This window comes from Marmota monax, unplaced genomic scaffold (assembly GCF_021218885.2).
Source record: "Marmota monax isolate L192 unplaced genomic scaffold, Marmota_monax_Labrador192_F-V1.1 WCK01_AAM20220418_F8-fsc00193, whole genome shotgun sequence".
In the NCBI taxonomy this organism is placed as follows: domain Eukaryota; kingdom Metazoa; phylum Chordata; class Mammalia; order Rodentia; family Sciuridae; genus Marmota; species Marmota monax.
In genome coordinates, this window is record NW_026695203.1 from 596661 (window position 1) to 612744 (window position 16084).

Consider the following 16084-nt stretch of genomic DNA (forward strand, 5'->3'; position numbering starts at 1 on the left):
TTGCTCTATTGAAATAGGAAACAGATCATAATTAGTATAAAGAAATTGACAGGAAAGACAGAAATTATCTCATCTTTCAGGTCTCATAGACAACTGTCTATGTTTTTGTTCATGGAAAACATTTTATGTAATTTAACTATTAGTTTTTAAAAACTGCATTCCACTGGGGCTGAGGCTAGGGCTGGGGCTGGGGCTCATCAGTAGTGTACTTCCCTGGCAGTTGTGAGGTACTGGGTTCAATTCTCAGCACCACATATAAATAAATAAAATAAAGGTTTATCAACAACTAAAAAAATATATTAAAAAACAAACAAAACTGCAATCCATGACTTTTTGGTCTTTATTTTGCTGACCTCATTCAGATTAAAATTTTACATATTTTGATGTGAAAAGCACTATGGAATCAAGCCTGGAGGATTAGAATCATTTGTGGTTTGCTAAATGCAATGTCAAACTGTAATTTAAGGTAAATGCCTTGAAGACAACTCTGCAATCACAGATGTATTTTTAGAAGTGTTGAATTATATTTCATATTCTCAACACTTCTGTGATCTTTAAAGGAAGCAATGAGGTATATAAAGTATATATATGAGGTATACAAAGTAGAGATAGTTGTGATTGTTTCAGAAGCTGAAGCAAAGGGCACCATCATCCTGGGACATCACAGGATGAATAAAACTGGTGGCTAGACAATTAATCAGCAAGGATGCTCTGAGATTTGTGGTAATAATTACAGTTTTTGAAGCTATAAATAAATCAAAATAATATTTTTTAAATTTTTAATATGCAAGTTATTTTAAGAAGCATTCATATAAAATGTGATCACCATCTAACAATAAGTAAATGTCATATATTTATTTGAAGACGACTTAAAATATCCCACCTAATAAAAAATTAATCCAGGATGCACAATAGCAAAAACAAAGATCCAGTTGTACTCACATGCATTTGTTTCTGGATTTTTTTTTTTTTTTTTGTAATTCATACTAGGTACTTAGGCAGTAGGGCTTATACAATACAATAATTTTTGTTGAACCTTAGATTTCTTATGTCATACATATGTGATACACACTCATGTATATGTGTACATGTTGGCCCTGCATGTTCAACCAACCACTGATCAAAAATATTCAGATAAAATTGCACCTCAATTTCTGCAGATTTATTTTTCTTGTAATTATTTTCTAACAAAACAGTATAACAACTATTTTTATATTTACATTATAGACAAATTGATTTTAAAATGTGCCAAAGGATAGACATAACATATGGAAGTATTGTTTGCATTTTAAGGGACTTGAGCATCTTAGATTTTAGAATCCAAGAGTTAATCTGAGGGTCAATTTTAGCATCCTAGAGTCAATTTCGCCTGAATACTGGGGGACAACTGTATATAAAGCCTGTGATGGGTAATTTTTGCATGTCCGTTTGGCCGAGTTATGTACTGCCTAGATATTTGGTCAATTTCAAGAACTCCCTCAGACCTGATATCACCATCAAAAAGGAACAGGATTGAGCTAGAAATGTAGCTCAATGGAAGAGCACTTGCTTAACATGTGCAAGCCCTGTGTTCAATTCACCCTACTGCAAAATAATCAAAATAAACAACAACAACAAAAAAAAAACAAGGTTAACTTTAATTCAAATATTATGAATTTCTATTTTAATTCCTAAAATGTCATGGGGAAATGAAACTGACTTCATTTAAGTCACTTCTACATAGTCTTGACCTAGCAGTGAAATTGATGAATTGATTTTCTCAGAATAATATTGGAACTGGATTTTTCCACATGCATGCTCACTCCTTCCACTGTTTATCAAGAGAGAATGCTCCAATGGTTTCACCTAGGCCCAGTGCCTCTAGCGCCCCCGCTGCTGTACTGGCTGAGCAGGATATTGCACTCCCTCCCCTCCTTAGGTGGCTCAGATTTTTATAGTAACCCAGCCAAGTCCTCAATAGAGGAACCTAGTCATAACGTGCACACCACAGCATCAAGTGTACCTGGCTCAAATGACTCTCAGCTTCTCCCCTGCCTCAAAGCATCAGTTTCTACTTGTAAGTCTGCACAAATCTAAAGGCTCTGAACGGTCTGAGAGGAGAATGCTACTTGAAAGTGACGTTTGGCTAAACTGTGGATTGTCTAAGGGAGGAGGATAGGAAGACGGTAAAGAAGGTCAGGAGGAGGTCAAAACAGGAGCAACCAGATGCTTGTGAAAGGTGAAGCAGAGGAAGTTTAACCAAAAATGCAGGCTCAGCCTGGTACAGGTAATGTTGGAATAGGAGCAGGTTCCTAAGCTGACCAGATCTCACTAGGATGCTGGCAGCACCTGTTATAGTGGATATACAAAATTTCATTATTGTCTTGAACCTCAAGTCTCGTTTATCAACAAAAGCTGTTCCACACGTTACATGTTCTGACAAGAAATCAGTAAAGAGTATTGGTGAAGATGTGGGGAAAAGGGGACCTGTGCACAGTTTTGGTGAGGAAGGACATTCAGATAGTCATTATGGACATGAGTATGAAAGTTTCCCATAAAATAAAAAAAAAAAAAAAACTACCATATGATTCAGCGATTCTGGTATGTTTCAAAAGGAGACGAAATCTGTATGTTGAATAGACACTGCACTCCCATGTTTAATTCAGAGTTTTTCACACTAGCCAAGGTATAGATTCAACCTAGGTATCCATTGGTGGATAAATAAATAAAGAAGTCATGGTGAATAGATCCAGTGGAATATTATTCAATTTTAAAAGTAGGGAAATATTGTCATTTTTAACAACATGGATGAGACAAGAGTACATTATGTTAAGTGAAATAAACCAGGCACAGAAAGACCCCCATACCATATCATGCTTATGAGGAAACTGAAACCGTGGATCTCCTAGAGGTAGAGAGCAGAACGGAGGATTCCAGAGGCTGAGTTGGGGGTGAGGGTGAGGAGCTGTTAGCTAAGGGGCACAAAGTTTCAATAAAGTGATGTGAGTAAGATTTGCAGATCAACTGTACAACACTGTAACCTCAATAATAATAATTTTAATAAAGTAACTTGGAAATTGCTAAGATATTAGATCCCTAACATTTTCACACCACAAACACATACACATGCAGACTTACATCTGTGAAGTAAAGGATATGCTGTCCAGTCTGATTTAATCATTTAATAATTATGCATACATAAAACACTGAATCATACCTCATAAACATGTACAGTTTTAATTTTTAATTATACCTTAATAAATCTTGGGAATAAAACACAAATTTTTAAGAAATTAGTGAGAAACCATGATAAGGATTTATAATACCATTTGTTTATTGCTTTGCAAAAACCTACATATTTTTTAAAATTTGATGTTCACATGCAGAAAAATCTATAAAGGAATAGAAAACTGGCAGAAGTCATTTGATAGACACAGGTTAAGTTGTCTGAATTCCACTCCAGTGAAGGGTAGAGTCAGAACAATGTCTCTTGTCTTTTTCCCTGTATACTATATTTGATGAAGATTATGTGCCAAGTAGGATTTGGTACATGTCAAAATGTAGGAATATTGAATATAGACAACTTAACACACACAACTAGAGAGTACAAAAATGCTCATAATCCTTGCCTATAATCACTGGTAGGTCAATGTTCTGGAAAAAATGAAACCAATGCAGGCTGAAATGTTTTTATACAATGTACTCTGTGACTGCTAACAATGAACCAGAAATGCAGAGATAAAAGTTTTCTCTTAGGGAACCTCTCCACCCCTTTACACATTTTTGTTTCTTAAATACAGTGTAAGCACCACTTGGAATATTCTAAAATTTTCCTTAGAGTTCTTGAATTGAGATACTTCTATTTAGCACAGTGAGAGTCTTATTCTCGGAGGCTTGAGTGAGTCACAGTTACTCCCCTGTGTACCCGACACCGTGCAGAAAACAGTTTAGACCCAAGAAGAATAGCTCCAAATGTCCTTACCTGAGTTCATTAATATATCTTGGCTTGTAGCAAACTGTTTCATCTCTACTTAGACTGCAAAGGTAGTTGTGTTTTGTTCTTTATTGGTTCTCTTTTCTTCTTGGTGGCTCCTTGACACTTTTTCTTCCCATTATTCATGGGGAGATCTGAATGAGAATGAGTCTATTTACCAACTCTGGCTCATATGCAAAGTCCTGATAAGAAAAACGGATGATTCTGTTTCCCTACACAGCCACTTTCCTTCCTCCAACATTTGGGATAAAAGGAAGCTTCTTATTATCCAGACACTTGTCTTCCCTTCCAACCTGGGTGAGTTTTCTGAGAACAGCTCAGGTGCCACCAGGAGCTGTCTCTGCTAAGCTCACACTGCTCCTGGGGTCCTGTGCATTGTGCTCCTTTACAGTTTGTTTTCAGCATATCTCTTATCAGAGCCAGGGCACAGGCACTAGGACGCACTACACAGTTCCAGGATGGAGATTTTATAGTCAAAATCTATCATGAATGCCAGATAAATACATAGGAGGCCCACACAAAGTTCTTGACATTGGGGAAAACTTATTTGCTCTTTGCGCGAGGAACAATTTGTTGACTTAATAGCATTTCAGATCACGGCATTGATCTCCAACAACAGTTTGGGTGTCTCTCTTGTCATCTGTTTGTAAATAGATCAGAATAGAGTCATATTTCTAAAAATTCTATAACTTGCTCAGTGTCAGGCTAGCTGTTTCCTGGAGTCTTCTCTAGAGGAAAATAACCAGACAAATGGGAGAGAGAAAATGCCAAACATCTGAGACTGTCCCCCCTGCCTCCCAGGGGAGGCCCACTGGGATTCCCTAGTTCCCCAAGGAGTAAGGGAAAATAGAAGCAAAGGGAAAATAAAATGTTGGATAGACTAGGAAGTATTAGAAGATACATGGAAACAAACACCGGGTGAAAATAAAAGGGAAATAAAAACTGAGACAATGAAAACCAAAAGGACAGAGAAAAATAGTAAAAGAGAAAAAAAACTGTCTTTGTCAGTTCTTCCCATCTCTAATGCATCTATTCTGAGTTTTCTCAAGGGATTTGTTATGTTGAGTTTTGCTGGGATGATGAGTGATTTTTGCCCCACTTTCCCTCTACTTACCCGTGTTCTTTGGTTTCTTTGTCTCTTCCTCACCTCCTTATTCCCCTCTATGCCCCCCCCTTAGTTCCAAATTCAAGGCAGAGGTAGTCTAACCTTCAATAGAGAGGCATTCTTTCTGTCCAGCGGACTCAGAGTACTACCCTGTTTTGCTGCACTGGCTAAACACCTGTCAAGAGCATTGCTCTCAGATGTGAGTGGACTGGGCAGCTAGATGGCACAGTACTTGTAAGGTGGCAATGTGTCCAATAGTAGATTCTAATATAGGCATATGTTAGCAAATGCTAAAATTTAGAGGAAAATAATGTGAGATATGTAAAAACATAATAAAATCACAATTTCTTCAATTACCTTTTTCCCCAACCAAAGAGAAAATGATTGACGTCAACTGCTTGGGTGGAACAGAGTTTTGGTGGCCTCTGGGGAGAGTGGTTTAGGAATAAGGAATTATGGACATATGTAGAGTTTAGTCCCACTATTGTTTTCAAATGTATCCCACTCATTTTCTTACATTAAACTCAGTCACAGTATATTTTCAAAATAAAGTGCTTGTAATTAATTAATAAAAAGTTCAGTAATGAACCTTTTGAGCTGAGTATTTTCTTGTTTGATGCGGTCCGGTCCCTCTATTCCTTCAACTTCCTCCACTCCTGCCTTAAAGCAACAAGCAAAATCCTGGTAAAATTTTAAAAACAGATTTATAGTTTCTTTTTCTCTCTCAGAATATTGAAAGAGATTGTTAATTTTGGAAGGAAATCATTTCAGTGATGTCAGAAGAAATCTGAAAATTAAAACATATTGAATGCATTTTCCTGAAATAAATTATATTGGAAAACAGAAGAAAACCTCTTATTTGTTAAGTAATCTCCCCTGTGGAAACTGGAAACCTTAGCTAATTAAAAGTAATCCATAAAACCCATTAGATGGGATATGGGAAAGATTTGTTTTGAAGAAATAAGTGTGTAAACACATAACTCATTTCCTCACCATTTTCTCCTCTTCCTCTTTCTCCTCTAATTTCACCAGTAACATTTTCTGTCTTTGTTAAATTATCATAATTTTCAATACTAAAAATTGAAAGTGATCTATCACACATAATACAGAGTAATTTATCTTTCTAAAGTTTTTTTTTCAACACATGAGTATCCTACTACCACACTTAGTACATATGTTAAAAAATCTTGTAAACAACTGTGGTCACAAAATGTTAAGAATCCACTGTTTTCAAATTGAAATCCCAGCACAAGTTTGCACAGAATTATTGAGTGGGCTGTTTCTTGATATCTTCAAACTCTTAAATTGCATTATTTCTCCTGTTCATTCCATTCCCTTTACACAGAATACCCAAGTGTTTCATTGGTTTCTGGAGAGTTACTTAAAAATTGGATATTCTGAGATTTTCAGGCTGTCTTCAGACCTTTTTTTATATCAGAGGACAAGAGACAGATGATCCTAGACAGTTTAATGTATGAAGGCATTTTCATAGTCTAGAAAATAAGAATTCCTATTCTTTATTTTGTTTTGCCTTTTATATTATTCTTTGACTAGAATATAAAGACTCAAATCCCATAATTAGAACAAATGCTATTTTAAGTTACTATCATTTATAAATTATGCATAGTGAGAAACTATTGCAAGTCATAGACTATTTCGATTGCTTGTTGATGGGTCACATATTGACTTATGTGGCCACTTTTACAACTTACACTTGCCTGAGAAGTGGGCATTTAAGTTGGAGCCTTCCATTCGTCTGGTGGTACTCTGGTTTTGGATATTTAAGACAGAGTGGACCCTAAATGCTAGCTGTGTGCCAAATCCAGGGGGAACAGATGCCCACATGTCTAAGGTTGTTTTATCTCCCACTAAAACAGCAAGGAAACAATGTATCCAGAAACCAAGTGAGACTGAGAGGCTCAAGCTTTCCTTTCTTCCAGGTAGAATGCACACAAGTGAAGCGTGACCCAGGTGAGGAGTCTGAGAAGTGTGTGTTCTCTGACTTTCCAGAGTGGCACCAAGAGGTTCTGGCAGCACCTGGGTAGAATTCTGTGCTTGGTTTCTCAGTGTTTCATCTTGCCTACACAAAGCTCTATTGCAGTAGAGGTATGCTTGGGCTGTGGCAGTGCTGAATAGGTATTTATCAACAGCCAGTTGTCCTCAGTTTGGGTAACTATTCAATTTTGCCCACCAAAAGCTAATGAGAAGGATCACTCTTGCAGATGAACAAGTTTATTTAATCTATCTTTTCACCCTAAGGAAATATCCTTTTTTTGTCCACTTCATCCAGCTATGGTTTTGATGGTTATTTTTATATTTTTTAAAAATTCATAGGCTCATGTTTAATTGTTCAATAATTTTCAAAGAAAATCTCCACATTTCTTTCAACGTGTTCCTCTGTAACCTGTACTAGTAACATGACAACATAATGATGTCATTGGTAGATTAATGACTGTTTAATAATTTTATAGGACCTAGTGACAATAGATGAAGAACTTTGACAATTCTGGTGGCCTAAACTATTCCTAAGGAATTTTTGAACTCAATCATGTTTGAAAATGACTGTATTAATTTTGATAAACTTTTAAAATATATTCTGGCCATCTGGTCTGGTATTACTTAGGATTTTCTGAAAATTATTTTGCCTTTAAGAAAAACTATTAAAAGTCCAAGCCTGACTTCCCAGGCAGCATATGAGATGGTATCACTAACATGACTGATTTCAGTGTCTCTGAGTAATTAGTTAAGTTATGCCTGTCTCCTTCATTAAAAGCACTATTACACAGGCTGATGCAAAAGATGACTGTGGTAAATGGGTTTTTAGGTCATTTCTGATAAAGTTGAATGTGGTTGTCATTTCAATTGATCATTCTGCATTTTTTCCCAGACTGTCCATCCATCTCCTGGAACAGCCTGTTCAATAAGCTCTACAGGAAATAATTTGGGCAATTTTCTAGAAAGTGCATCCTCAGATTAGATAGCTTTGAGGTGTTTTTATTTTCTTCCAAGTTAGTGAAGAATATATTTCAAAGAGAAATTATTTCCTGTTTTATAATTATTGAGTTTCCTTGGGAAATAAGTATTTAAATAAATCTCAAACATACAAAGTCTTTGAATCATAAGTGAGACAATTAATTCTAATAACTTTGATCCAGTGTTCACATAACTCTGCATTTATGTTCTCTAGATCAAATTGTTAATTATTCAACACAAATTTATAAGATCTTCCTATTATTGAAGCATTAATTATACTTTGGAACAGCGTGGGAGAAATGGCGTTCAATGTAATAACATGATTAAAATACATAGTGATAGATTAAACAAACATTTTATTTTTGTTTTTGGAGAAAAATGTTCATTAACTAAACTAAATGATTCCAAAAGGAAGTTCCATTTGTGTTCTCTAATCATCAGTTGAAAAAAAAAAAAGAATAAGTAGAGATAAACAGAAATCTTCATCAAAGGCATAGAAAGTGATTATGGAAACAAGGTAAGGAATAGGTCTGAAAATTTAAAATTAAAAAAAAAAAGAAGTACAATGAAATTATCTCAGTGTAGCAAAGAAGAAAACTGGGCTGAGAGCACAGTGTGGTAAAGGTCATGATGGGCTACACAGACGGTATGGAGGGACAGGGCAGCTGATAACCCAAGTCATGGTATCCAGCTGCGTTAAGACACTGTCAGATTGGTCTGGGTTTGATAAATTTTAGGAGATATTAGTCCTGCTCTTGTGTTGTGGCTTATGAAAAAGTGTTAAACACATGGTTGTTTTTCTTTTCTTTCTGTTTTTGCAATACTGGAGATTGATCCCAGGGCACTCCACCACCAAGCTATATCCTCAGCCCTTTTTATTTATTTATTTGTTTGTTTATTACATTTTGAGACAGAATTGCTTAAGGCCTCATTGAGCTGCTGAGGCTGTTCTTGAACCTGTGATCCTCTGCCTCAGTCTCTAGAGTTGCTTGGATTACAGAGGTGCACCACCATGCCTGGTTTTTATAGTTTTTAATAATAGTTGCATGGCAGAAAGAAGCCTTCATGTTGAGAAAGTTTGTGAAATGATGAATGATAACAAATTTATGTGTAGCTTCCACCCTCCTCAGTAAGGAGAAATGACTAGGAAACTAGAATTTAAACAGCCCTGCAAAACAGAAATGATAGACTTGAGGTAGGTGAAGCAAAAATCAGGGAATGCACAGCCAAAGTGAGAGCCTTCTTTAGAACATGACATAGGTCTCTGGTATTGAAAGAACTCAAAATGTGCTTTCAATGAAAAACTCTAGAAGAAGAGGGTGCAGGGTTCTGTGTGAAACACATGTTTTCTTTGATGTCGACCAAAATAAATCATTTCATGCCAAAAGCAATAAATCAATAAGTTGAGTGTTTTTTTTAATTGTTTCCTAAGACACTGTTATATAGTCATATGTACAGTTCAGACCTTGCTTCCAGGATAGCCTGTGGTCCCAGCTACAGAAAGTGCTGGAGGTAGACACTTTGGACCTATCAACCCCTTTTGGGGACCCACTCAGCTGTACTGGATGTGTCCTCATGGGGAATGCTCACAGCTAATGACTGAGGAGCTAACTGGGATAAATCTCACAATTCAGCATTGGAGGTTTTCACGAGTCTGGCTGATGGTCACAAGCCTGTATCATGGCTGGCCTTCTCCCCAGACCAGTCCTACCCCTTCCCCTCTTTCCACAGATGTGGATCCCAAGACAGTCTCCATGAGACATCCTGCACACAGATTCCATCTCAAGTCGGCTTCCCAAAGACCCTACCCTGGGACAATGTTTAAGGTACAAAACATGATGTCACTCACCAGTTTGAGAAGTAGAGTGGAACCATTGCCTTAGAAGCTCCAGGGCACATGCTGTCTACTCATTCCTACCACAGAAGTAACCCTCTGAACTTCCTTTTAAACTTGTCATTCTCTGTTTTTTTCTTTATGGTATAATTGCATATTTATTTTATTAACACTATGTTTTGTTTGGTATATTTTTGAAATTAATATACATAAAATTAGTCTGCTTATATTATTTTTCATTTTGTTTTTTATTACCAAGACAGTTGAAGTTGCAAGGGAATAAAAAGGTGAGCTCACACAGAAAAATGCAGAGAAAACCGAAAAACTAAACATTATTAATGAAGGGACAAATGAAGCAACTTATACTTGAAAAATACTTAGGGTATAGTCCCATCCTCCTTTCTCTGCCTTGTCCAAATATCATCTCTTCTTCCCTAGGTGGCTTTTCCTAGTTCTTCTTGGTTGTGGTTCTTATTCTGTACCTATTTCATCATCTGAGTCCCTGGTATATGTTTTACTAAATAGTATATCCAGACAGAAGAGCCTGGCTAAAGCAGAATTTTATAAAAAGATCTCTCCACCCAGGCTTTTTAGAATCTTATACCAAATTACCAGCTTCTTCTTACCAGCAATATGAGTTAACTCACAAGTTATAATATCTACAGAACAATTGCTAATGGAATAAGATTTGTGTATAATTTACAAAAGTTTGATGTCATAAATTATATTTAAAATAAACTACAAACATTATGCTGAGTGGATCTGATAAAAATTTTAAACCTGTTCCTTAGAGAATTTGACGAAACCATTATCTGAGTGAGGTCTGGCTCCACACTGGCCCCTGACCTTCATCTCCAAGCTTCACATATTCTACATCCCAGAGGTCACTTCTTTGACTTAGAGTTTCAGGCAAGTGGTGGTTTCTCCTTTGAGATAGCTTCCAGTATTCTCTGCCAGCCCGTATGGGCTGTTCTTTTAAGTCTTAGAAGATTGCTGCTTTTCTGCCTTTGTGCTCTGAAGCATCCCAGCTGTGAATCAGCGATGGAGGAATAGCTCCTGGGTTGAGTCAGGCCTGAAAATCTCTTCTGATAGCAAAAATGTAATGAATTCCATGACATTTGCTATGGAAACTCACTCTTTTCTTTGCCATTTCAGTGTGGGCTTGTACTTGCATACAGTCCTCTCTCAATTTATATTTGTGAATTTCACAAACAATAAAGGCTCAAATGAAATGTCCACAATAAATTGTGCTTGAGTTTCTCATGTGATGGAAATAAATGTAACACAGAGTTCTTTCTACAAGCACTAGCTTAGGTACATTTCTAATTATCCAGAGAATTGACTTTTAATTCTTACATATAAGTGTTGCCTATTAACCATAGTTGAGAATTATAGGAATTCTGTGGTAGCAAATAGCCAGAAATTAAAAGCCAGAAATTCTCTTATTGTGGGAAAAGGGAACCAACACTGGTGGTTGAATAAAGAAAATTCCAAAAGATTCTGTTAGTTTCCCAGACTTCTTAAGAATCCAAAATGGACTTGCTATTTTAGATGAAAATGGTCCCAAAGTAGTGAAAATAAAAGCTCTCATGGGTGTCCTGGTTTGGAGAAATATTATAAACATTTTATGTAGCTCAATTTAACATTCCTACATTAGCTTCTTTGTGTAAATGCACCGTTACATAGGCCACTGTTCTGCACTATGTTTCAGGTAATTCTATTTCACAATGGGTAGATATGACTATATGGTACCACATCAATATATTTTACCTAATGCAGAGAATATGGAGGGCTGTGCTATATATGGATCATAAATCAATGCAAAATGAGGCCACATTTATGCACCATTTACAGTGAAGTTTTGTATATCCTGCATCCAAATAATTGCACCTATTATGTTCCATGTTTTAAAGAAAAATCACATCTTTTCTGCAGTAGAAAATTACTTTCTAAGTAGATAACTGATTTCTGAACCAAACAGAATATGCAGCCTCAAAGTTAAAGTAATGCACTTACTTTGCACTTGGATAACTGCTAGGACCTCTGAGCATAATAGTACTAATCAATTGTGTTTCAGACTCTGTTCATAATCAATCTAAAAATTTGTTTTGATCCAACACTTTCATATAACATAGTGTAATTACTAAGAATTAAAATATTGACACAACAACTGGTAGCAATATCTATAATATGTGCACCCAAACTTTAAAACAATACAAGCAAATTCAAATGGTTTTCTTGTATCTTTCTGAGATTAAAAATAATTCTTACAAAAAAGATACAGATATTTTTCTCTTTGGGCCACATAGACGATATTAAAAAAAAAAAAAAATCAATCTGCCTTACTGTGAGTCTGGTTAGATTTGGTAGATGAGATTTGGACAACCAAATACAGGTTTAACTCTACTTATTGTGTTTAGAATCCCCTCTATTATTTTCATTATTTATATATTACAACTTTATGTCCTTCTATTTTACGTGAAAAATAATGGATTCTAGTGTCATTAGCAATGGGTCAGTACAGAGGTGATGTCAAATGATACTCAGTATTATTTGCAGAAATGTTATGGTTAATTAGAGACAAAGGGGAAGAATTACATTTGTATTAAGAGAACAAAATATGCATTTTGCTTGAATTTTGGACATTTAAGATTGAAAGAAATTTTGAGCAAAAACCTTATCAAAGGAGTCGTTAATGATCTAGTGATTCAGAAGTCAAGCCTACAGACCCTGCAGGGAGAAATCAGGGAAGAAAAGGTTTCCACTCTTTCAGTTAAGGCAGAAGGCACCCACAGACAACTCTAGAAGCAAAACAAGTGAGAAGCAGTCCCTGGGTAGTAAGTAGAAAGTCCCTGAGTGGTTTCTAGAAGGTACTTGGAGACCAAGGGTCCTTGCAGCTTCTCAAAGATGCTTTTTTTTTTCTTCTCTTCTTCCTTTTCTTCTTTCTTCCTTTTGTATTTTCCCTTCTAATATAAAAATTTCAGAATGCTTCTCCTTTTATATCTTCCCTTGTCCCTCAGGGAACCAGATACTTCATTGAGCTGAAGCTTGTCTAAACAATCTCTTGATTGCCAGGGTGACATTGATCTGATCTTCTTTCTTGAAAATTGTGGTTCACTTAAGGAAATTCTTCTTAATGAATTCTTGATTTTAAACTACTTTTATTATGGTATACCACTAGTTAGTGTTCTATATTCAACTAAAATTATTCAAACCTGAGGCATTTAATTGTCTTTCTGATGCACTGAATCTCTAAACATTAATTTTGACTTTTCTATTCAGTTCATTTCTCCACAAGGGTCCCACAGGTTGGTTTTCTTATTGCTTTGTTCTTACAACATTAACATTCTTAAAACTAATATATTTACATTATGATTTCCACTCTTTTGTATAAAAAATATTTCAGGTTTGTTTTTGCAAAAGAGACATCACATTTCTTTTTAAGAGCCACCTGTCAGTCAGTCTTACGGAGCTGAGGGTACTGAAATATGCTTGGCAGGTGAAAACCTCCCAGCTTGCTGCAGAGGCCTGGGCTGGGCTGAGCTCCATCACAATTTGGATAAAGATGGAAATGGATTGTTTGTAAATTCAGAATATTAAATCAAAAATAATTTTACTAACACATTTGAAAATATTTGGGGACTTCTATGTAGGCATTGTTCTAGTTTCAAAATACATGCGTATTATTATTATTTCATATATTATTCTGCTTTTCCAAGTAAATTGCTTGTGTGTGTGTATATATATATATATATATATATATATATATATATATATATATAATTTATATTGCATATATTGTTTATATAAATATAAATATAAATATAAATATATATAAAATATATAATATATATATATATATATATATTTATTCCAAATAGAAATGGCTGTGTGTGTACTTTAAATTTTTTCCTCAAAATACATTTTTGCCATTACTCTCAGTACATCTTTGAGCAGCTTGGCTAGACACTCTCAGGATCACTCCCTGTTTTTACTTATTTTTACTACAATCTACCTCTGCTTCTATGCTCCCCTATCGGTTGTCCCCAAGTAGGAGGGAAGGTGCTGATTAACTCTATCAGTCTTGACTTGAGCACTGGAGAAAGCTGCTATTCTGCACCTTTTTCTTTCCTGTGTCACCTGCAATGCTGTTTTTGTCCAAAGGTTCATTATTGGTTTTAATATGAGCTGTAAATCATCAGTTGACCAGTAAACAGCACAGATTTTCTTACAACAATTAGGATGGCATACTTTAAGATCATCTAAATTAATTTTATGTTAATTGTATTTTGCCTAAGATTCATAATGGGTTAATTATGAGGCAAATGAAAAATTATATAGATACATCTGGATTTTTGTAAAGATATTGGAATATCTCTCAGGTGGAACTGGAACACCTCCTCCAGTGTAGTTTCTTATCTACCCTTAGCACTGCAAAGGGAGAACTAGGTTCAAGCCTTTACCACCCAGGTAGGCATGAGCAAGTCACTTGCAATTTCTGGATCCCAGACTCCTAACCTGCAAAATTATGAAAGTGAGAATCTTTGAGTGTCTTTAACCCTAATATTCTGTGGTTCTCTTTCAGCCTGAAACACACACACACACACTCTCTCTCTCTCTCTCTCTCTCTCTCTCTCTCTCTCTCTTACATGTATACATGCTTATACACATATGCATCCACATATACATCATTGTAGGTGACATGCATTTTTGTGCCGATAGAATTTAAAATAAGCATGCCTTTGAAATATTTTAAACTTTTGTAGGATAAATTTATTTGATAATGTGGTCTTTTTGATTGGATAAGTTTCCTAGCTGTTCTTAGCTGGTTGCCTTCAGGTTTCTGTCTTGACACTGGAGTGGTTAGCAGAAGCTTCCTAGCAGAGTTTTGGGCTTTAAATTAAATGGAGATAGGGATAAGAACTGGTGGAACAGAGAGAATGCAGCAGTCCCTGTCTAGAAGAAGAAAGCCCAGCATTAAAACGTATTGCAGCATAACTTGAAAATGAGAGGAGACTTATTTATAAATGAAATTGTTTTCGTTGGGAAAGAGGCAGAGAGAAATTTAGACTACAAAGCGATTATGACCAGAGACTGTGTTTGCAAGAGGCAGGACATACCATCAAGTGGTTTTGGACCGGATGGTATAATGATTAAATTGAAGTGTGGGCACAATTACCTTGGCAGTTAATGGTATGCATTCTAGATTTGGGAGACCAAGATTGATAGATGGGACATCAGTGGGAAGCAGTTGTCTTGATCTATATAGGAAGTGACAAGAGCCTGAATCACAATGGAGACAGGGGAAATGGAAAAGAATGAGTATATCTAAGATCCATGGCAAATAAGTAGCTGACAGTGCTTGATCATTTCTTAGCTCCTCCCAATATCCAAAAATATCCTGTATATTTCTGGCCAGGGAGTTTGAGCTAATGATGTTGTCACAGATTGACAGTGTGTTTAAAGAGTAGATATCTCAGAAAAACTGAGGACTTTAGGTTTCAAGAAATTTGTGTTTTTTAGGTTGAGAAATTCAAAATATTCTTAAAGAATGCTGAATTGAAATACAGCCCAAGAGAGATGTCAGGTGAGTTGAAATTGACTAAGGAGCTCTCGGAATATGGAGAGTAGTTGTGGGCCAGCTGTCCCTGAAAAGGACCTATAATCAGGCTTTTTACTCTCAGTATACAAAGCTGAATATTTGTACCAGTTTCAGATAAAATAAAAATATCAACTGCAACATTATTTCTCTCTTTTTCCTTGAAGTAAGAATATGTTTTTTCTTCTTTAGTTACAAGAATGGATTTTGAATAGGTTTTTGGTGTCTGTTGCCAAGTAATTATGATATTCATCAGCAGAATCTGCGATTTCATATTCATTAGCAATTCCATTTCATATCCAAAATTCCAACAAAAGAAAAATTGCATACTTTTTGGTCCAAGTTTAACACTTCTGATGATACGACTGAATTCATAGCTGCTTTGGAAAACAAAAGAAGTCTGACTGATTCCTGGCATTGCTTTTGTCAAAAGAAAATAGATTTTTTTTTCCTTTTTTATTTTTAATTCTGTATGACTGCAATTATTACCATTAAGTTTTCATTTTAGGAGGGCAGTATTTGTCATGCATTGAATATAAATTTGTAGGTAGAAAAATATTTGTTTTCATGTTTCCTTTTCCTAAAATGCCTCATAGTTTA

The 16084-nt window shown here is 35.6% G+C and overlaps 1 protein-coding gene across 1 annotated transcript in view; it reads left to right on the forward strand.

Annotated features, from left to right (window-relative positions):
* Positions 1-16084, forward strand: part of Cntnap2 (contactin associated protein 2) — a 1911322-nt gene that overhangs the window by 304434 nt on the left and 1590804 nt on the right. The gene's annotated exons all lie outside the window — the stretch shown is intronic.